General features: G+C 39.8%; 1 protein-coding gene across 21 annotated transcripts in view; it reads left to right on the forward strand.

Annotated features, from left to right (window-relative positions):
- LOC140651491 (adenomatous polyposis coli protein-like) overlaps positions 1-23,422 on the forward strand; it is a 176,898-nt gene that overhangs the window by 49,727 nt on the left and 103,749 nt on the right. For 6 of the 21 annotated variants that reach the window (XM_072860994.1, XM_072860971.1, XM_072860991.1 and 3 more), the window contains exon 1: positions 16,249-16,345. The exons of 5 other annotated variants lie outside the window; for them this stretch is intronic. The gene's annotated coding sequence lies outside the window, so the exon portion shown is untranslated. 10 more of the 21 variants (XM_072860978.1, XM_072860985.1, XM_072860975.1 and 7 more) reach the window with 10 other exon arrangements.

Below are 23,422 nucleotides of genomic sequence, written 5' to 3' on the forward strand. Positions count from 1 at the left end.
TTCTCGGTTGCGCCTGCGTGCGCACCGTGGGCAAGATGGTGGTGGGGACATTAGTCTGAGGAAGTGAGTGAGGGAGTGTGTTTGAGGCGTTGGGATTGTGGGTCCTGGCTTGGGTGTTTCTGAGGGATGCTACTGTCAGGTAGGGGTTGAGCCCATGTAGAAGCTGGTGAGGCAGTTGGGGCTGTCTGGAGCCTGCTGGAGGGATGAGGAGCTGGGGAGACGGGTCAGGGACCGGCCCTCACCGATGAGAAAGAGAGGTGGCTGCTAGGCCCCTGCTCCTTATGCGCGCCTGGGCCCCTCGACTGCTATTTCACGCTGCCCTGAGGGGCGCCGCCTTTGGCTTGGTGGGTCCGTGGCGGTGGGAGGAATCGGAGGAATCGTGGCGGTGGCGGCGTTGCTGCAGCTACTGGGTGGGGAGAGCGCGGCAGGCAGGTGAGTGCCCGTCGGTGGAAGAGCTGGCCCCTGATGGACACCGCCCGCTTCCCCGGGCAGCAGTCCTTCCCCCTTCCTTTTTCTGGGCGGTACCCGCCAGTGGCAGCCCCCTTCCTCTTCCCCCCACCCCAGGCCCTGTCTCCGCTTCGGCCGGGCGTCGCTTCGGACTTAAACTATGACTGTCCTTCCCGGGTACACTGGCTGACAGCACAGTAGTTCTTCGCCTAATGGCCCCTTCAGAAAATGGGTGAGCGAGCTCATCTCCGCGGTAGCAGCCTTGGGGATGCTGAACTGCGAGGCAGGACGGGGGAAGGATGGGTTTGAACTAGGCATCGGTCTGGCAAAGACGTGTGTGCTGCTTCCTGAAGCCGCCTGCTCCTGTCCCTTGCCTTCTGTTTTTCTGCGGTCTGGCTAGATTGTCACTGCTCTGGGATAGGGGCTGTCTTCTGTGGGCACTGCCCCTCACGCAGTAGGAGTCTGGTCTTGTAGGTGTTAAATAATAAAGTTATTGCTAGCTTTTTAGCTGTAAAACGTGAGTTGACTTTATTTGATGCTTTTATACTTTAAAATCGGACCAAAAGTTTGTATATACTTAATAGCTAAGATACTGCTGGAATACAAAGGCAATAGTAGTAAGGCACACAAACTAGCTTCTTTCTTCTGTGAAAAGATATTTATATTTAAAATCCTTGACCTGTAAAACCTTTCTGTAACTGTTAGATTAGTCTTTGACTTTACACCTCTCTGTTAGTAGGGGTTATTTCTTCTGTTATGTTTTCTCTCTAACCTCTTGTAATGAGGGGTGGATCTGTACAGGTGTGTCTGACTCCACCCTCAGTTTCTGAAGTCATTCTTGCCTCAAGTGCCATTTATAGCTTCAGAAGTGATTGAATGTAAAGCAAAAAAATTCAGAATTCTATAAAAGTTAGTTTCATTGTGGAGCTACAGGGGAAGGGAGGAGTGAAGATGCAAGTGTACTAAACTACATAACTGACTTGTTTGTTGTCCTCCTGCCCCCAATAATAATTATGATCTCTATGATAGTAGTGGCTTGTAAAACTGTGACAAAAACTTTTAACTTTCCTAAAAATAAAATTTCTGCGGAAATGTTGATTTCATGTGTTGGCTCTACCAACTACTAATCAACAAGAGAAGACTTCTGTGTACCAGTGGAGAAGCACATATTTGAAAGCTTTGCTTCAGGAGGTTATGTCTGAATTGATATCACTACTAGAAATAACACTTTGGTAAGTTAGGACTACTGCAAGGGTTGATTAAGATTGTCACTAATTGAAATGACAAGGAAACAACGTTTTCTTCTATTGTCTTCAGATGCTGTAATCTTATTTTTAAACTGTTTGACAAAAATTGTATGCCAAATGGTTTCATCCAATCCTAAGCACTCAAGAAATACTAGTCTTGTTAAAGTGAATGTCATGAGGTTGTAATGCTTCAGCTTCAACTTCCTTGTTATGATGGCTATTTATAGAATATTTCTGCTCAATGAAAAGGACTTTGCAATTACAAGTACTTGCTCTCCTTGGATGTTTTAGGTTCCAAAATATAAATGGGTTATTTGGTAAAAAGTATTTATACTTAGTGGTATAATGGGGGGGGGACACACGAACTAAACTCGGGAAATCCAAATGGTGGCATAGATGATGAAGAATTTTTTTTTATTTCTAAACAGTGCAGTAGCAAACACTATGGAGCATAAGAATGTGTCTTAGCAAATGTAATGAAATACATGCACATGTGAAGTTTTGATACCTAGATATGTTACACAATGCTTGTCAAGTAACTAAGATAAAGTTTCCTTAGAATATCAAACTAACACCCTCAAGGATGTGATGTGCTACCATGTGCACGAAACTTTAGATATTGTTTTGGTTAGTACTAAACTAATAGCTGTTAGTCCAAGTTGAATGCCTGTATCTTGCACTTACGGTACCTTGTGGATGCTTTCAAAAGATTTTTATATATATACATATGCATGTGTATATACTTTTGTAAAGACTTCTTGATTACTTCTGGAGCCTTCTTATATCTACTTAATCTTTTGGGTGAGGGATTTGTGTCCTTCCATGGTCATATCAATACTAAATAAAACTTTTTTTTTTAATCCTATAATGATCAAGTGGGGAAAAACTAGATCTGGCTAACTTTATTTTGGCTAGACTCTGAAAATTCTTACTTTGAGTAAAACCAAAATAGTTTGGATTGTTTTATATTAGTTAACTTGTCCTGTTTGTTTTGGGCAGCTCAGTAACAATAGAATTATTCACGCAGGTGTTATACGTGCTTTTTGAAATACTTTATGATAGCAAGTTGTTATGAAGTGTCATAACTGGCATGCGAGAGCATACAATTGGTTTAGTATAGCATGCAAGTTACTTTTTCACCACTATGCTATAGAATTTTTCATAGCATTATATGGTAGAAATTAATGAATTCCAGGAAACTCTCTCACCCCATCTGAAACTGAGGCCTCACTATTCTTCTTTGAGTTGTCCCAATTTAATTTGGACAGTAGAAAGCAATGTCTCTCTTCTGTTTCAAACTACCATGTTTTCACAGTGTATTTCTAGTAGCTTGTATGACAATAACTGAATGAGTAATGAATGAATGAACTGAAATTAGATAGCTAAACAACTTGGCAAGTAAAGCACATCACTAATCTCATTTTAATGAGGATATCAGTATTTTGAATAGTAAAATAAAATCCTGTGATGCACCTGAACTTAGCTTTTAATGAAGTCTCTATTGTATGTTTAAAAAAAGCAACCTGACCTTACTAAATTAATGTAGGAGGACTTGGCTTGGAAATGGCAATCCAGTAGTTGTAACTGATCTTTAAATGGATCTTCTAGTAGTTTGCTGTTTGAATTCATATTATCTTCATTTATTACCAATAATAGGAAAGCAAAAGCACTGTATGAACTTAGCTTTGACCCCTGATTCACATACTCAACTTCTAGTGTTCTGCTATTTAATGCCCCACGCTGCTGGCTTTTTGGTCCTAATTAATTTGGATTATGATTATAAATACTAGTTTGCTAAAATAGTGTTAAAAACCTGTCATAGTGACTTCAGTAGCAACTGATGCTGTGCTGTTGTAGAATTCTATTTTAATTGTTGGATGGTAATCATTCAGTTTTAGTTGAAAGCTTGCATCAGGTGTAGCTGGAGGATGAAGCCACTAGGCAATAAGCATTCACTCAATGTCAGAGGCCTATATTGAGTGGGGGTGTTATTTTCTGTTAAAGCTTATGGGAGAGGTAGGCAGTTGGAAAACTTAAAGAACAATACTTGCTTTGCCTTATCTGCATGTGCTACTATAATAGTACCTCTGATACTATTTGCTGGACATAGTTGCAAGGCTAGTCTATGTTAATTTGACTCGACAGTCAAAGATTAATAGGGTTCCATGAGTATGTTTGTCTTCATTAGAGGATGATTGTTTTAATATTAATTATTGCTAGTAGAAGTAAGAAATTTCAAAAGTATGAACGCTTTGAGACTAGAGATAATTTATTTTTGCCTTTGTCGTGGATTTTCAGAAGGTGAGGAGTAAAATTTGATATACAAGAACATCTTTTTGAACTAGTTAATATAGTTGTATTAGAGCATGAGTAGTTTGACTCCTATTGAAATGGTAAGCTAAAACACTAAAGTTTGAGGCCAAATAGCATTTTGAAGTATTGTTCATAAGTGTAATGCTATCATTTTAATCTCAAACTGATAGAACTATTAATCTCTAATAGAAGAATAGACCTTACTTAGGTGGACTTGATAATTCAGCTTAAAAAGGATTTAGGTTTATGTGAAATAGGACAACAATGCTTCTGTTAATGCTGTGAGTTTGTTTTTTTTAAGATATGAACTCTTTATTCTTATCCTGTAGTAGAATGCCAGTGACACAATAAAACATCACTCAAGGCTTAGTTCATGAGATTAAATTGCTTGTGTGAAAGTTGTACACTTTCTAGAAAGCAGAGATCAACAAAATCTTTATTTGTGCAGTTAATACTATGAGTGTTGCTTCCTTCAAATAGATTCTGAAAGGTGCTGAGTTTCACAAAACTGAATTTGGCTGTTAGTAGATTGGCCTTTTTGTAGTAACTGGTATGTGGGGCAAACTGGAAGGAAACTAGAACTTCTCATTGTTGTATGACAGGAATGCAAAGAAATCATGAAAGCATAAATTGTGAGTTGACTCTCCCTTTATTAATGGAAAAAGTTCTTGGGGTCACACGACCTTTTTTTTTTTTTTTCCCCTCTCCAGAATCCCTGCTGTGGTGATCCCACATAGCTGATGCCCCTTAAGTGGAAGAACAGCAGTTCAGAGTCTGTTTAAACTAAGCAATGTTTTTCTTGGTCGTTTATATCAATAAAAATATACGTGAGAGCTTGATGTGTTTAAATTTTATATAGAAATTTAGTTACCTTGCACATGTTTTCGTCAGCTCCCCCCCTTTAAGCTAAGTCAGTCATATAAAGAGTTTTATGACTTAATCATGTTTGGCTGCTATTTCTTGGAGTAAGATTTTTCAGCTTTTTTGGTTATACTGTAAATTGAATTAAATTGATCAATAACAAGCATTTCCCTTAAGTGTGTCTCCCCGTCCCCCCGATTTGTTTTGTTACATGCTCTACTGGAGTTTGCATTTGTATTGCAAACTTACTGTTTAGGTAGTGGGATGACTTTTATCAAATAAAATTATTTGAATGCCTGAATAAGTGTGTCAGGATGGGACTATACAGCTATTAGATTGAAATGGATTCCTCTTCCTTGTTTTGGCTTGTCTCTTCATTTATGAGTGTCTTTTTTTCCTATGCAGGAGTGTGTTTCTCAACTGATTTTTGGGAATATGGGAAGATAAGTATTAGAGGAAATAACCAGAGAGCCTCAGTCCACAACATATTTATGTAAACAAGAACTGAGGTTCAAGCATGGTGGTAAAAATCAAAAGTACTGTAATATTAAATATATATCTATAGCTTTAGTAGAAACCTGTTTGGTCACAGACTTTGTATTCTGGTGTATATACCTGAACAGATCTCGATCCGTGTTGCTACTTCTGTTATCCTTGGAGAAATAGTAATCTTGAGTCATAGGAACAAATTGTTACTACATGAGAACTATTACTAGAAGTCTGCCTATCTTAGTAGCTTTATGTAAAATGGCTTTGTAGTGTAATTATTTCCACAAAACTGTAAGGTATTAATAAAAACAAGGAAATATGGCACATAGTGAGCAGAGATACTTTGTTGCAAAGAGGGTTTCTTGTTTGTGGTTTTTATGAGGTTTTTCATAACTAGTCTTCATAATAAATTTGCAGCCTTCTCTGTTTAGGATACTTGATGGTTTTCTTCTCTATAATATAACAATTATAACTATGGTTCTCCTGTCTGTTAAAAGTAGCTGTCACTACACTGTGGGTGTAAAGTTCTTGCTCACAATGTCTTATCTTGCAGCTGTTATCTGCTCTCAGAGAACAGATTGATTTGCCAGCCTTGTGCTGTTTGATATGAATAATGTTACCTTTCATGCCAGTTATGCTTGGATTTGGAGAAGAACATAAGGAAAGCTGTTGATGGTTAAAGGAGTAGTTATATGCCGTAATTAACAGAAACAGAGGAGTGTGCTGCAGAACAAGCTATATTGAAAAGTTGAGGGGAGTGAATATCTGTACTTATATCAGTGGTTTCTTGGTTTTGGGGGTTTTAGTTATTCCTTCTTCGAGGTAGACCCAAAGGCCAAACTTACTAATGCTCCTTTACAAACTGTATGAGTGTATGCTATTATAAGAGGACTATATATTGAAATGACTCTGTTCGCATATGCGAGTTCTGTGTTGCAGAATTGGATAATCTTTTTCCATGGATATTTTGTACTTTTTATATATATATATATATAAGCTACTTGCATATTAAATGCAAATTCTAGGAAGTCCTTACTGTTAAGTTAACACTAAAGGTACCGTTCTTTGTTTGGGCACGTGTGAGAGCATATGAACAATGTCTTGGGAAATAAATTTACTGTGTTGATCCCCACTTAGTTGCCTTGGAACTCAGTAGTTCAGAGACAAGACTCATAGTTCCTAACTTTTAAAAGAAATTTTATTTGGACATAGTAACAGTACTGTCCTGAACTGTAGTAATTTCCTTATTCTAGGAATGAAGCTTTTCTGAGGGCTATGGTATAAGAATTTGAACAGGTTATGTTCATGTTGTACAAGAATAAATCATGTGACTTGTTATCCTAATAGATACTTTAATGATCAAGGTTTCTTCCAATAGTGTGGAATAACAGCTTTTATTTGAATAACTGCTGTTAGACTGCTTGGAATACAGAAACATTTTTTTTCGTTTAAAAAAAAAACAACCAACCTTCTAGAATAAAAAATACCGTATTTCTGATTTATTTAATAATGCAATCCATTCCTTGCTGACTTGAACCATCTGAAAAGAGAATATTAGAAAGCGTAATTTTTAACTGTAGTAGTGTTAATTGGCACTTCTATTGGCAAGTTACCTCCATTTCTTTGCATATGTATAACATCCCTTGGAATAGGGTAAGACTTAGTCAACTGTGAAACGAGACATACTTTCTGAAAATGGAGCAAAATAGTTTGATCAAACAAGTTCAAAAACTTCTGTTTAGTGTGTACAGTATCTGAATAAAACCAGAGTTAATCAGTGGCTCATTCTTGGAGACTGGTCATAGCAGGGCTCTCTTAAAGGATTTAAATTCTGATATGAGTCTTGCACAGAATTTCCCCTTTGCCTCAAGTTGCTGACGTCTCAATATAATACTGTTGATGTTTATTTGTCTTGGTTTATGCTAATCAGAATAAATATCTTCTGTAGTTTTCAAAACCCCATATCGATATCAGATGCATTTTGAAAATTAAACATTTTCTGTTCTTGCAAAATTTTTTTGGTCCTTGCCTTGGTGTTGATGGCTGCAAAGGTAGTGGAAGTCACAAATTTGAATCACTAGCAGTTATAAACTATTCCATAAAATATCACAGAATCGTATAGGTTGGAAAAGACCCTTAAGATCAAGTCCAACCGTTAACCTAACACTGCCAAGTCCACCACTAAACCATGTCCCTAAGCACCACGTCTACACGTCTTTTAAATACCTCCAGGGATGGCGACTCAACCACTTCCCTGGGCAGCCTGTTCCAATGCTCCATAACCCTTTCGGTGAAGAAATTTTTCCTAATATCCAGTCTAAACCTCCCCTGGCACAACTTGAGGCCATTTCCTCTTGTCCTATCACTTGTTACCTGGGAGAAGAGACCGACACCCACCTCGCTGCAACCTCCTTTCAGGTAGTTGTAGAGAGCAATAAGGTCTCCCCTCAGCCTCCTTTTCTCCAGGCTAAACAACCCCAGTTCCCTCAGATGCTCCTCATAAGACTTGTGCTCTAGACCCTTCACAGATGTGTAGTCAGCATGCAGTTTTCCTGCTAACAGATGTATTAATCATTAATGACAGATTTTTGGATTAATTTTTGTTTTAGAAGTGTTCTTGCTTTCTTAAGCTTATTTCTTTACCATGAAATGGTTCCTTGGCTGATCTGGGTCTCACTCCACTAGACCCAGTATAGACCCCTGGGGTACACCACTAGTTACTGGCCTCCAACTAGACTTTGTGCCACTGACCGCCACTCTCTGGGCCCAGCCATTCAGTCAGTTTTGAACCCACCTGCTCATCTAGCCCATACATCAGCAACCTGTCTATGAGAATGTGATGGGAGACAGTGACAAATGCCTTACGTCAAGGTAGATGATACCCACTGCTCTCTCCTTATCTACCAAGTCAGTCACTTCATCATAGAAGCTTGTGGATCCTTGGAGACTATTCCTAATCACCTTCTTGTCCTTCATGTGCCTGGAAATGTTTCCCGGGATTAGCTGCTTGATCACCTTCCCAGGGATTGAGGTGAGGCTGACCAGACTGTAGTTCCCTGAGTCCTTCTTGAAGATAGGAGGGACATTTGTTTTCTTCCAGTCTTTGGGCATTTCTCCCAATCACCATGATTGATCAAAGATTATCCAGAGTGGCCTTGCAATGACATCAGACAGCCCCCTCAGCACTTGTGGGTGCATCCAATCAGGGCCTATGGACTTATGTCCAGATTGCTTAAGTATTCCCTCACCTGATCCTTTTCCGCCAAGGGTACATCTTCCTTGCTCCACATTTTCCCCCTGGTGTCTGAGACCTGGGATTCCTGAAGGCCAGTCTTGCTAGTAAAGACTGAGGGAAAGAAGGCATTCAGTACTTCAGTCTTTTCTATTTTCTGTGTCACCAGGTCCCCCATCTCATTCAGCAGTGGGCCCACATTTTCTCTAGTCTTCCTTTTGTCACCTATGTACTTATAGAAGCCCTTGATGCCCCTCATCAGATTCAACTCCAAGTGGGCTTTGGCTTTCCTAACTGTGTCTCTGCATGCTCAGACAGTGTCTCTATATTCCCTTGTATTGGGTTTATGTGGCAAGGTTGTGGTGGTGGGTGGGTGGCAGGTGTGGCCTCTGTGAGAAGAGACCACGGGCTGCCCCTGTGCCAGACAGAGCCAGAACAGACCCACCACTGGCCAAAGCTCAGCCAATCAACAAAGCTGATGGCACCTCTGTGGTAACCTATTTAACAGAGGATAAAAAACACTGCACAGCAGTTGTGAGAGAGAAAAGTGAGAAAAAAGTGTGGTTTTAAAAACAACAACAAAAAAATCATGTAGACACCAAGGTCAGTGAAGAATGCCGGGGGGAAGATATATCAACAATGCAGCCCATGGAAGATCCCAGCCAGAGCAGGTGGATATGCCCTGAAGGAAGCTACAGCCCGTGAGAGGGACTCCATGCCGGAGCAGGGGAAAAGTGAGGAGGAAGGAGCAGCAGAGAAGAACTGTTATGAACTGACCACAACCCCCATTCCCCATCCCTCCCTGTGCTGCTCAGAGTGATGGGGACAGGGAGGAGGTAGAGGAGTCAGGAATGAAGTTGAGCCTGGGAAGAAGGAGGTAGGTGAGAGGAAGGTGGTTTTAGTCTTTTGTTTCTCACTATCCTACTCAAATGTAATTTATTGACAATTAAAAATAATTTTCCCCAAGTCAAGTCTGTTTTGCCCATGATGGTAATTGGTAAGTGATCTCCCTGTCTTTATCTTGACCCACAAGCTCTTCCATCTTGCTTCCTCCTCTCATCCTATTGAGGGGGAATGAGAGTGCAGCTGGGTGAGGGTATGGCAGCCAGCCAAGGTCAACCCACCACATCCTCCCACATTACCTGTCCCTGCTTCCACCTTCTGTGTACTTCCTTTTCATGTTTGAGTTTTGCTAGAAGCTCCTTGTTCATCCATGCAGGCCTCCTGGCATTTTTGCTTAACTTCATATTCATTGGGATGGACCACTCGAGCTTGGAGAAGGTGATCCTGGAATATTAACCAGCTTTCTTGGGCCCCCTCTTCCCTCCAGGGCCTTATCCCACAGGACTCTTCCGAGCAGATCCTTGGAGAGGCCAAAGTCTGCTCTCTTCAAGTCCAGGGTTGTGAGCTTGCTTTTCACCCTCCTCCCTGCCCTTAGGATCCTGAATTCCACCATCTCATAGTCGCTGCATCCAAGGCTGCCTTTGACCTTCACATTCCTAACAAGCCCCTTGTTGTTGGTGAGTGAGGTCCAGCAGGGCACCTCTCCTTGTTGGCTCCTCATCATTTGGAGGAGGAAGTTATCATCAATGCATTCCAGGAACCTCCTGGATTGCTTATGTCCTGCTGTGTTGTCCCCCCAGCAGATATTGGGGTGGTTGAAATCCCCCATGAGGACCAGGGCCTGCAAATGCAAGGCTGCTCCTATCTGTCTGTAGAGGGCTTCATCCATTTGTTCTTCCTGAGCAGGCAGCCCATAGCAGACACCAACTATAATGTCACCCATATTGGTCTGCTCTTTAATCCTTACCCATAAGCTCTCAAGTGGCTCCTCATCCATCCTTAGGCAGGGCTCAATGCATGCCAGCTGTTGTCTCACAAAGAACAACTCCCTCTCCTAATCTTCCCATCCTGTCCTTCCTAAAAAGCTTGTATTCCTCCATTGCAGCACTCCAGTTGTGGGAGTAGACCACTACACATCTGTGAGGGTGCTTTGTGCTCACTGGGAGCACCAGTCCATTCTCCAGGAGTGCAATCCTGCACTGGCTCATCTCTACTATCACAGAAGACAACTAATGATGAAGCAAATTCTGTATTGGTCCTGAGAGAAGAGCTGGAGGACTTTTTCCTGACCTTTACAAGCAATCAACTGAATTTTTGTAGTGTGAGACTTGATTATAGTCACTGCAACTTTTTATGTGTACACATGTTGCAAGGAGTTGCAGTTCTTGAAGGATTAAAGGAAGAAATAGGAAGGAAGAAATAAATTTTTTGTTCAAACAAAGCAAAGTGACAAATGGAAGCTCTGTCATTTCAGTGGAATGATTACCTTTTTCTTGATAATCTTTCCAAAGCAGTGTTTTGGGATGCTCATAGGTTTCCTATAAAGCTCAAACAATTGGGTTGCATGTGTGCATTTATTTACTTATTTATTTTTAGCAGTCACTTCTTTCAACCTCAGTTTACCAGGGAACTGAATCTGATCATCCATTTGCATGTGCAGTCATCCATTTGTCATGTATATATGTGAATAATGTAACTTATGTCTGATGTTAAATATTAAGAATAAGCAAAATATGGCTTTGTCCTGTAACTCAGGCTACCGTAGGTATTCTAGGCATGTGCTCAGTTTCTTCTACTGAGTGACTGATTCAGTCTCTGAGCAGCTGAAGGACAGTATTCTAAGATTAAATTATTTGATTAGAAAAGATAATTCTAGTGGAGATTGAGCAGATCCAGAGCCTGGCAGTCTCTGGAAAACATTGGGGGGGGGGGGGGGGGGGGGGGAAATCAATTTCTTGGTCTTTCTCTAAACATTTCATCTTTCTACTCTATTGTTCAGATGAAGTAGAGAGGAAAGATCTGTATTAATAAAGGCCTCTAGGAAAAGTTTTTATTGGGGGGTGGGGAACTTCCCCAGAGAATCCCTGAGGTACACTAGACACAGGTTTTTATATGGAAGATGTTCAGCACTACAGATGCTCAGCCTTCAATCAAATTAAGAGATTACTGCAACTAAATTAAAGATGGATTAGAAAGCATGTTTATGGGTTTACCAAAAGGCTGAATAGGCCTTTACTTTGCTAGAGGTTTGGAATGAGTGGGTAGACAAATGCATGAATCTGGAGTCAAATAAACAGAGAGCTGACTTTCAAGTTCAGTTTATCTGATTACTGGACTCTTTCAGTGTGTGGTATAGACAAATAACAGGTTTCTTGCTCATATCTTCTTTAAAAAAAAAGTTTTCCAAATTTTTGTATGAGTCCACCCTTTTTGTGGCCTTGTTTCTTACTTAGCCATAATATTATAGGGAGGTGGAAAAAACCATAAAGGAGGCTGGAAATGTAATATGCAGCTGGTTAGGAGGGAAAGAAAACAAGGTGTGGCTGGATTAAGAAGTGATAATTAAGTGATACAGCACAGATACAGTAAACTACTTCCATGCCTGAAAAGAGCTACAGTAGAGGAAACAAAGCAATACAAGGCTACTGTGCTGCTCTTAATTAGAGGAGGAGGAAACTATAGTTAATGTAATACAAAGTTAGCGTCGGATGGGGTTCGTTATATAGTTGAGATAGAATAATGGGTAAATGGATGGTGAAGTTTACTGGATAGCTATACAAACTCCTATTGCTCTCTTACCGTTTTCAGAATGCATATAGCTAATTGCAGATTGGTCCATGACACCTTACTAGATCTAACTGATGTGAGGAGGGAAGTAATCCTTTTTGAATATTTATTTATTTAAGTGGCAGCAAGATATCTGCATGGAGATGGAAAAAATTAAAGTGAAGAAAGAGTGGGAGATGCCCCAGAGGATAGTACTTCCAGACAAAGCTGCAAACAGGGAGCATTACATAATAATGGATTTAAAGAGCAATGATAGTATTCTGTGAATCTGACTTGTATATGAAATAACTAAACAGCATGCATTTTTCTGCTTTTCTCATTCAGATTGTTACAGGACTTTTCTGTAACTAATTGACCCTGTGAAAGACAGGTCTTTTCATTGTTTATGGAAAGATCTGAAATTTGGGAACTTGTAGTGTAGCCTTCTGAAAGAAAAAAAAAAGTGGAAATTTAGTACATTAGTAAATGGAAAAAATCTTAATTTCATTTTTGATTCTCTATACTCAGTATGGAATTTTTCAATTTATTTCTGTAGGACTAGTATCTAAGACAAGTTGTATGCATGTTTTCTGGATGATGCTTTCAAAGCAGTGTTCCCTTTCTCTGTTCTCTCTCCATCTGCATGAGAAAGGTGGTGCTTTAGCTTCTTGATCCTCAGGAAACATCTTTTTCTGATAGCCTTTTTAATGCTGGTAGTTAGAGATCATCTGTATGGAGAAATAATATGCAATGTTTCTCAGAGAATCCTGACCTACAAAGCAGGAATACAGCATTACATAGTCAAAACACTGACATGAATGCTGATGATAGGTTATGAGTATGACTGTGTGTATATGATCCTAGTCACAAGGATAAGGCTCAGAGGGAACAAGCAGCAGTCTGTGTGTGGTAGTGAGAGATGAAAGAAACTTTAACTTCACAATTTCCAAGGAAATGAGAAGCAAGAGAACATGTTTAACAACTTATTTTTAAAATAAAGTTGAAGAAAGGAGGTGATCTTTCAGCTGTAGCAACAGGTAAAATACGTTATCAAGTTCTGTATGAAGATGAAATTTGCATCTAGGTAAAACAAATGAAATGTCTTTGTGTTTTCTGTTAATAAAATTTGTTAATGCAGCTTTTTTCCAAGATGCAGCTTGATGTAAATAAATGTGTAAAACTTGCATTTTGTATTAGTAAACAAAGTTCTGAAGACAAATATCTTAAGTTGCCAACATCACACTTCACATTTGTGAGTAATACCAAGCATAGTGCCTGGCAACAGAGAGAGACTTCAACACATTATCCAACCCACTCACTGTGCCTAGAGTCTGAGGGAGGTAGTACTGTGCATATGTGATGACTAGTTAAGAAATATAAATTTCTTTATAAAGTGGTGAAAGGCCTCTGGGGAGAAGGGTACTGCTGCAGAAGGCACATAAAACTGTCCCATTTATGATCAAGATATCAAAAAACCACAACCTTTTGCATTTTCTGTTGTAATACTTCTGATTTTTATGAAGTAAATGTTTGTGGGATGTCCTTTGTTTTTCAAAAACATGTGGACGATCTGCTGAGAGCTTCTGTTTAACACTATTTTGTAGATAAGAGAGACAAGTATGGGAGTAAAAAAACCCAACAACAAACAGGATTATGCCTTAATTTTGTTTGATGTCAAACTGGATTTCTATAAATACAGTAAGAGGTTGGGAAATATTTAGTGCCTGAATTACAGTCTTTTCATAGAATACTTTGTGTAAATTCCTCTTCTGGAGCAGAATTCTAAGTCTTAAACAAGACTTTCTTCTCTAAAATTCCTTTCTATGCTCCCTTCCCCCTGGAGTCTGACCTTTTTTAATCAAATGCTGTTTCATTGATATCAGTAGCATTAGCAGATGCCAATACTATGCATAGAAAAGTTTTGAAAGAAGTAAGTAGAGTATATATCACAGTACCATTCACCTGTTTGGCTATATGTCAGTGTCTTAACACCTCTGGAATATACAGTATGGGAAAGGTAATCTTATTACTCTTAACATGCTGTATGTTAAACTGAATTGCAATTAAAATTGGATTTTGCTTCAGAGGCAAGTGTATGTGATAGACAAAACATAAGGTGCTATGTTTTATAGACATAACAGAATGGGCATTACTATGAGTAATGAAGAGAAACCTTTCTGCTTCCTGCTCAGCTGTCATATTGTCAGAATATATGAGAGAATCTGTGTTGCTGCTTATGCTCTGCTTGTTCTGTGAATAAACGCAGAACTTAAGGCTATAGAGCTGTGAATCTAATATCTTCCATCAGCGCTGAATTTACTTAAATCTATGCTAGCTTGTGAGTGCCAGGTTCATAAAGCTATAGGTCAGGACTAATGGGAATCTTTTCACAGACTGAGAACTATAGTTTATAGCTCTTCAGGGTTTCTTATAGCTCTTCAGGGTTTCAACTGGGCGTACTTTGTTTCCCTTCTTTGAGGGCAGGAATGGTGATGTATATCAAAGCAAGATAGCTTTAGGTCTAATGCAAAATTAGGTTCTAAACTATAACTGTTAGGAGTAATGTGATAGTTCGTTACAGCTGAAGGATTATAAACTCACTAGTACAGTCTCTGTAGTATATTTGAGTCTAAAATGAAATGGGGTCAAAAATCAGGAGGCTGTCAAATATTGCTGTAATTAATGGAAGCTTTGTAACAAAAAAAAAATGTAGCATGAGACGCTTTTCTTTTTCCTCATTCTAGAGAGCCACTCCTTGAATACTGGCCCAGTTAACTTTGTTTATGGTTTACCATAACAGCTTATGTGATGGGAGTTCTATAGTTAGCTATACTGATGAAGTCAAAGAGGACTTAGTGTGATACCCTGTTGAAGGTAGCAGACAACGTAGTCTAACATTATCTCCTCATTCTTGAAGACCTTTGAAAGTTTAACTGGCAAAGAGCATCTTTCCTGAGAGTGGACTACTGTGTCCTATGACTCTCTATGACAGCTGAAATGAAAGTAGTAATATTTAAATATCTGTGATGCAATTGCTTACATTTCCTATACAAGCCTGTAGTGCCTTTCATTTCACTTGGTCCCAACCATGAGGTGGTATGAGCCTACTAGTTTCATATGAATCAAATGATTATAGGAAGAATGAAATTTCCTCTGGCACATTAAGAATATGTTTTTTAATGAGCTATCTACCCTTATGTCCACTTGCATAAGCAAATATCTCCATAGTTTTTAACGTGCCACAAGGGAAAGGCTTTCACTTGATTTGCTCAAACCATTGCACTTTTAAATGTATTCTATCAGTCACTCTTTTGCTGAGATGTTGGTGTGGTGGGTTAGCCTTGGCTAAAAGGAAAAACTCCCACCCAGCTGCTCACTACTGAAACTGCTAGCAGTTTCAGATTGTCCAAAAACATATTAATTAGCTTACATATTTCTCCAGGATGTGCTTTACTCCTGAGGACAGTAATTCTTGATTAGTCATTCCGCTTTCCAGTCTGAATCCCCCTTATCAGCTTTACGTAAGCCCTGGCCTTCCACCAGCTCCTGCTAGACTACACAACTAGTGCTTTAACTTGTCTAGCCTCGTTTGCATTAACTTTCAGGCAGAGGTATACCCTTGGGTCCTGCTTTTCGCTGTTGGCGGCCGCGTGGTGTGGGTTTATTTTTTTTTTTGCCCCTTAACGCTGTGGGTGAATCCGCGTTTAAGAGGAACGCGGCAGCCACTCAGGGGAAGTGCCCCCTTCGTGATAGTGCTGTCCAATCTGTACGGCTGCTCGTTAGCCCCTCTGAAGCATTTAATGTCGGTGACGTGTGCTGTGTTTGGTAGGGCTGCTCCCGGTGCCGAGAGAAGCAGCTCGCCGTTGTCTCAGCAAGTGCTAAATGCGGCGAAATGTGCGTTTTCAGGAAGCCGCTCTCGCCGGAGCTCTCCCGCCTGGGGCGATTCCCGGAGTACGCAACAGTTTTCCGGTGGGGGGAAGGACGGGACGGACGACAGTTTCCGGAGCGCGCCGCCCCATTGGCTGTGCGGCGGCGCCGGGCGGCACGTGACTGCGGGGGGCGTAGTGGTCGCGGCACTAGCGCAGCCGCTGGGCGCGGGTGGGGCTGCTGGTAGCGGAATTGAAGCACAAGCGGTTGCGGAGATGGGGTGAGTGAGTGAGAGAGAGAGAGAGGGTGAGTGAGAGTGAGAGTGAGTGAGTGAGTGTGCGCGCGCGCGGCGGCACAGGGCCGCCGGATCCTCGTGGCCTTGCTGCGGGGGGAACCGAGGACGGGTTCCTGCGGTGCTCAGCCGCGCCTGTGACGGAGGCAGACGGAGCCGGAAAGGGAGAAAAAACGCTTTTGTGGTTAAAATAGGTGGGGGAAAAAAAAAAAAAGCTGTTGACATAAAAAGGGGCGGGGAAGGGGGGGGGAACCGTATCTAAGGAGCATCAGGTAACGAAGAATGGAAGGGATATACTGCGGGCAGGGCTGAGGTAGTCCTGCCACCTCGCGCTGCCACAGCGGCAGCTGCCGGCGAGGGTTACAAAGCCTCTACCGCTGTGCCCTGGTGCGGCTGTGCCGCTCTGCAGTGATGGGGAGAAGGGGGAGGGGAGGCAGGTATTTCATGATCCGCAGCCCTTGCCTGTGGGGTCGGAACATGTACGTGTTCCTCTGGGGATGATGCACGTCCCGTTGTGAAACGGTAAGGAGCTTCCTTGCGTGTGGCACCAGCCTGGCCTTGTTAGTTATAGGACGTGGCGGTGCCGCCCCTGCGCTTCACTGCAGCAGCTTTTTCTTTTAGCTGGAAAATGAGAGCTGTAAAGGGACGGGAAGCTGGTCTGTACTGCTGCACTCAGAAATGCACTGATAGGTGGCCAACTGCGAGCTATGTAGCAGCAGAAATACTGAGGATTCTTATAAGAGGAATGTTGTATGTTTAACGAACCCTAAAATTCTCTGACTACTTAAAAATTTATTTAACATTGCAAAGATATGCTTAGATCTGTGATTTAATCTGAATGCTCTGGGAGATGTTAATGGGTGGGTCCTTTCTCTTTGTCAGATATGCAGCTTTTATTCTAGTAGTTAGGTCATTGCCATAAAAATACACCTTGGTTTTGCAAAAACAAGATTTTTGGAAGACACATGCTGCTGAATTATTTGATCATATTTAGTATTTGAGTCAAAACTTAAAATCTTTTCTGTTGACTTAGGTGTAGGACTTTGACTATGAACTGTAGGGAGCATTTTTCATTTGATAGTTTTCTTCAGTGGATCGGCAAAACTCAGTTTAGACTGGTTTGGATAGTCATATGTTGAAAGATGCCTTTTAAAGATGTAGCAGGAAATGTACAACTTCTTAGTTTATATAGAAGTATTTTTATTAAATTGCTGTGCATATATGAATAATACAATATAGATTAATTCCAACTTAAATCTTTCCTTCCTCTGTTGTTTGTTCTGTTGAAAGTGCACCTTAATATTTTTATACTTTATTTTTAGTATTTGGTTCACTTTTTTGTGATTTCTAATGCACTTAAAAATTTCTGAATATTTTATCAAAATTACGGTTCTTTGAAAATACACAAATATATGCACTGAAAGTAGTTTCCTAGAACCAGACTTCTCTATTTTTAAGGAGACTCCAAGAAACTGATAAAACATTTTTTTCTTCCTCTTTAGTTCTGTTAAATGCAACGATGCACAAAAAAGGTTTGACAAAGACAACTGTAACTTACTGAGTTTGCAACAAAGTCCTTGTTACTAAAACAACAAGCTCGTGAACAACCAAAGAACAGTTTTCAGTGATGGCTGTTTTCTACTCCTTCCCACATCTCTCTGACTGATGACCTGGGCACACTTAATGCAAAACAAATGAGAATAGGAACTGAAGGTACGAGATTTGTAACACTGCTGTTCCATTCATGGACACTCTTATTCCATAATGTTTTCTTAATTCTGTTTAACTATACCCAAAGCCTTAGAGCCCTTTTAGTGTCCTCATTATGTTTCTGTGCCCACATAGCCCAGATGAGGAAAAAAACAAACAAAATAACCTCCTTTCTACTGAGTAGGCATTTTTGGGTTTGTTCTTCGATGTGTATAGGGGTAGGAAGATTAAATAGGTTCACAACAAAAGCCATTTTAGTAAGGCATGCCACCAGGTGGAAATAATGTGATTTTTTTTTTTCAGTGTGATACTGGAAAAGGCATGAATATTTTTGTGCTCTGTCTGGAAAGAATCAGGATAATGGGCTTTTATGACCTGAGGAGGATGGAGTATTTTTCAGTGAGTATACAGGGAGACTATTAAAGCCTGTGAAGGATAAGTATTTTTAAATTAGCAAGCCTGGAAAACTTGCCCCAAACTGAACTGGATAAGACGTGTAGACGTGGTGCTTAGGGACATGGTTTAGTGGTGGACTTGGCAGTGCTAGGTTAACAGTTGGACTCGATGATCTTAAAGGTCTTTTCTAACCTAAACGATTCTATGATTCTATTTGAAGACAGTCTCTGTCCCGCTGATACTTTGATAAATTTTTAAGTGCCAAAAAAGACTTGGAAGACTGCTGATATTTTGCTAGATTTGAAAAAGGACAAGCAGAAGGATATCTATATATAAACCATTTAACCTGAAGTCAAGCTTCAGACAGAAGAGTGGAGAAGCTGATAAAAGATTCGGGCAACAGGGCAATGGAATTAATGCAAATCAGCATGGTTTGATATATTAAAAAAAATTATGGTGAAATAAACCTTACTTGATTTTTCTTGATGTTTTAAGTGTATTGATAAAAGTAACTATATAAAAATTGTATGTTTATGCCTGAAATTAATGGATGAAGCTGGCTTACCTTAGAACAGCTGTGCAGGGTTTTTGCCCCTGTCTGTCAGCCCTGCTTGTCTTTTGTAAATATAGCTGTTGAACCATTGCGGTTAATGGCCCAGCATATTAAGTTAAACACATGCTTATTTCAGATTATATTAGTAGTCAGGCAGTAATCTGCAGTGGTTCAGTAGCTGCTATGTGAGCAGCTGAGCCCTCCTGTCTTCCCTGGGTGGGAACCTTGCAGAGATGGGTAGGGCAGGCACTGTTCCAGCCATCCCAGCATTAGCAGTAATCTCCTGCAAGTCAGAACGCTTAGACTTAGTATTTCAAAAAATGTTTTGAAATGTGTTAAAAGGATTAATAAGAAACTAATTTGAAAATCTCAAAAATATGCTTTAATAACAGTATGATCTACCACTGAATAAGTTTGGGTTTTTTTCCTGAATTCAGTGTGATATGCCCTTGAAGAAACAATTCCCCATTAGTCACCTGGGAGTGAATTACAAAAACTAACAGAATAGTAAAGAGTAATAAGGATGAGATATTTGTCTTAGAGTTGATAGTCCTTTCTAACAGTACTAAATTATAATCTAGATATTAATGAACTGTAGGCACAATGATCATAATTTGTTATCTTAAGAATAGTAACTACATTGTGAAAAAATCTTTGGTCATTAGCACATCTGCTTAGCAGTAGTGGTGATAGTAGAATGCTAAATTCTGTTTCCTTATTAGTGAGTCAGACATCTGATTTATTGCTCTTTCAACAAAGTTCATAATCCAAAATCAGTGTAATAAACTGGAGCCCCAGTTGACTTCAGTATTGTTTGGATTGGGCCTTACTGGAGAAAATAGTTTTGGTTTTTTTCCACTGATTTTTGTTCTCTGAAGTAGCTATACAACTTATTCACTAACAAAACAAAAAAATCAGCCTCAGTTACCATGTGTGACTGAATAATTGTTCAGTTGAAGATTTTTTTAAGTTGAAACAAATAGCTTGTAGTGAAAATATTGTCTATATGTATAGACAGTGCTAGTACTCTCTGTATTGTTGAGAAAAAGACATTAGGGTTTTACATTTTAAATTATTCTTTAACCTCTGTTCTGAAAAGACTAATTTGTTCTACAGGAAGTTCTGGTAGTAATAGCATTTATGACTGAAAAATACCTAGTAATGGAGGTTGAAATATTTCCATAAGAAGATTTAATTAATATATCATAAATTGTTGAACTTGGGTTTCTTAAGCAGAACCTCTTCAGGGTATGTTGAGTATATTTTTTATTGATTTCAAATAAAAAAGAACACCGATCAATGTAAAATTGTAAGTTTTCAGAGAATACTGGTGTTTTGGCCTATCTCTATGGGGATTTCAGACTAAAAAGAGCACATCTAAATCCCTGTTTCCTGTGCAGTTATAACTAATAAAATTTTCTTAATGTAGAAAAATGTGTGTCTAAATCTTAACAGTACATTTGCATAAATTTAGGCTGCTGATTAATTTTGGTTTTAGTGTCTGAAAGTTATATCCAACTTGAAATTCTGCTTTGATATGTGTATTTATGCAAACTGCTGATTCAGTACAGCATAGTGAAATTTCTTGTCATAATTTCATTTTACTTTGGTAAGAGATTTTTTTTCCTCCATCTCCTAAGAATGAGAAAATGGATTGGGAAACTAGGAAACCTAGATTTGAGGTGTTTCTTATATTGATGGAGTTAAAGCCTGAAGTTCCTACATCCCCAGAGTTATTTCTTGGAGTAAATCTGGCAATAGGGGTATCTCCGTTCTTCCATTTGAATCTGGACCACTCTGCAAAAAGAAACTCTGATTTAGAGTGCAAAAGGGAGCTTGACTCTCAATCATAATAGTGAACTTACCAAAGGTGGGTTGTGTTCTGTGTGCCGTGTATTTTCCTTTGGGTTGGGTAAAGTGTGAAATTTGTATTAGAACAAACAACTCTTCTTTCTTTTCCCCTCGACTCCCCAGTATAGTGACTTCATATCTGGAGTGAAGAGTCGTATTTATTCTTGACTAAGCTGATTCTGGCCCCATGGATCTTGAATATGTTTCTGTGTATGTGTGCAGTGTTACATCTTTAGACAAAAGGGCCAAGTGTAAACCATTCCTTGCTTTACTTTGGACTCGCTATATGGTCTCTGCTGCGAATGAGGAAATACATGGCTGTGAACCCTGTCTGGCTGAAGAGGGCCTAGAGCAAAGTGTAGTTTATTGTCCATTTGGACATGTGTTATTAAATAAAAATTGGGGATGTTTTGGATTACCCAGTTTGTGGTAATCAACTAATTCAAATAGTTTTAATCTGAAAACCTGTGGAGTAATACTTGACACCTGAATAAATCAATGAGTGACTCCTAGTCAAAGGTAAAATACTGTCTCTTAGCACTGATGTCCCACTTCAATGCTATTAAAAAAAACCCAAAAACCAAACCAACAAACATTACACAACAGGAAGAGGGCACTTGGAAACTTACATACTTATATCAGGAGGAGGAGAAGGTAAAAATACATGTAAAAAAATTTGTTCTTTGGATTTGCTTCCAATTTTCATATGCTAAGTGAGTTGTAGCAACAGATTGTCTAAAGACAATCTTTAATTCTGCTCTGAGTCTTATTGAGTCAATTGACATAAACAATTTACTGAATAAGCCTCTTATTTTTGTTACTTGAAAGCATTTAATAGTGTTTCAGCTAAGAGAATTTTGGTGGATTTTGTTTGGAGCTCATTTCTTTAAAGGAAAAAAATATTATTGGGTATGTAGTAAGTAAAACTTTTTGTTGTGAAATATAGCCTTAAAGTTGGTTTTGTAGAGAGCTGACAGCCACTTCATTTAAGATGCATCTGCTTGCCCCTCCCCTTCAGTAACTGGATCCTTACTCATTTAATATAAGTATGTTTAAGCTTATTTTCCATATAAAACAACAGAGTTATCCAATTGCTATTCTTCTACTGTAGCTCCTCCCCTCCATTCATTTTTCTACATTTTCTTTTCTTGTGTTTATACATCTTGTTAATGTGGCTAATTATTTTAACTTCGAAATGCATGAGTGAGAATTTCTCAGTTGACAGAAGGATAAAAATATCATGTTCTTCATTTTATCTGACCTTTCTTACTGTTACGGTTTAACCCTGGTAGGCATCCCACACAGTGGGATGGGGGAGAGAATCAGAAGTTGTAATAGTGCAAAAACTTGTGGGTTGAGATAAAGACAGTTTAATAGGTAAAGCAAAAGGTGCACATGCAAGCAAAGCAAAATAAGGAATTAATTTGCTACTTCCCATTGGCAGGCAGATGTTTACACATTTCCAGGAAAGCAGGGCTTCTTCATCTGAATGACCCCCCTCCCACCCCTTGCTCCTTCTTTGCCCAGCTTTTGTTGCTGAGCATGATGTCATATGGTATGGAATAGCCCTTTGGCCAGTTTGGGTCAGCTGTCCTGGCTGTGCCCCCTCCCAGCTTCTTGTGCACCTGGCAGAGCATGGGAAGCTGAAAAGTCCTTGACCAGTGTAAGCATTAGTTAGCAACAGCCAAAACATCAGTGTGTTATCAACATTATTCTCATCCTGAATCCAAAACACAGCAGCACTATACCAGCTACTAGGAAGAAAATTAACTCTATCCCAGCTGAAACCAGGACAGTATCCACACCTTATTCTATACCATCTACGTCATGCCTAGGTCCTACCCTTTTTCCAATACATTCCAATTAATCACCACCACTTTCCCTGTCTTTTGATATAGACACACAGATATCATTCCCTTGGTCTATGGGCCATCCCTCTAAAATGTCCATTGAGTTCATTTAGTCCATGACTTTGGGCTCCACCTGTCATAACAGTCCTTCAGGGCAGGAGAGATGGTGTGTGGTGTTGGATTGTTGCATGCTGAAGCCAGTTCTGGTTCCATCACTGCTGCACTTTGCTTGGTTTCATCAAAGTTCATTCTTCATTAAGCTGGGTGATTCTTACTGAAATACCGTTGATATGGTGTATAGTAACCATAGTAGTGATGACATACAGTATTATATAGCAATTAACATCATACAATTCAAATCATTGGCTATTCTCACCCAAAATCAAATCCCCTTGAGGTACACAGCGGACTTGCCCATCCTTTTGCATTACCCACCAAGTACACCCAGGTCCTTGAGCAAAAGCAATCCCATGAATGGGTTTGCCTTTGCCTGAGGCAGGAGTAACCCAGACTGACTTCCCCAGCATATTTTTTATGTGCACTACAGGGACCTTATCCCCTTCCACAGTGCATAAGAGTTTTGATTGGGCAGGGCCAGCTCGATTGGCAGATCCCCTAGTGTTGACTAACCAGGTGGCCTTTGCTAAATGTGTATCCCAATGTTTGAATGTCCCACCACCCATTGCTCGCAGTGTAGTCTTTAAC

Source organism: Ciconia boyciana, chromosome 4 (genome assembly GCF_034638445.1).
Source record: "Ciconia boyciana chromosome 4, ASM3463844v1, whole genome shotgun sequence".
Lineage (NCBI taxonomy): Eukaryota > Metazoa > Chordata > Aves > Ciconiiformes > Ciconiidae > Ciconia > Ciconia boyciana.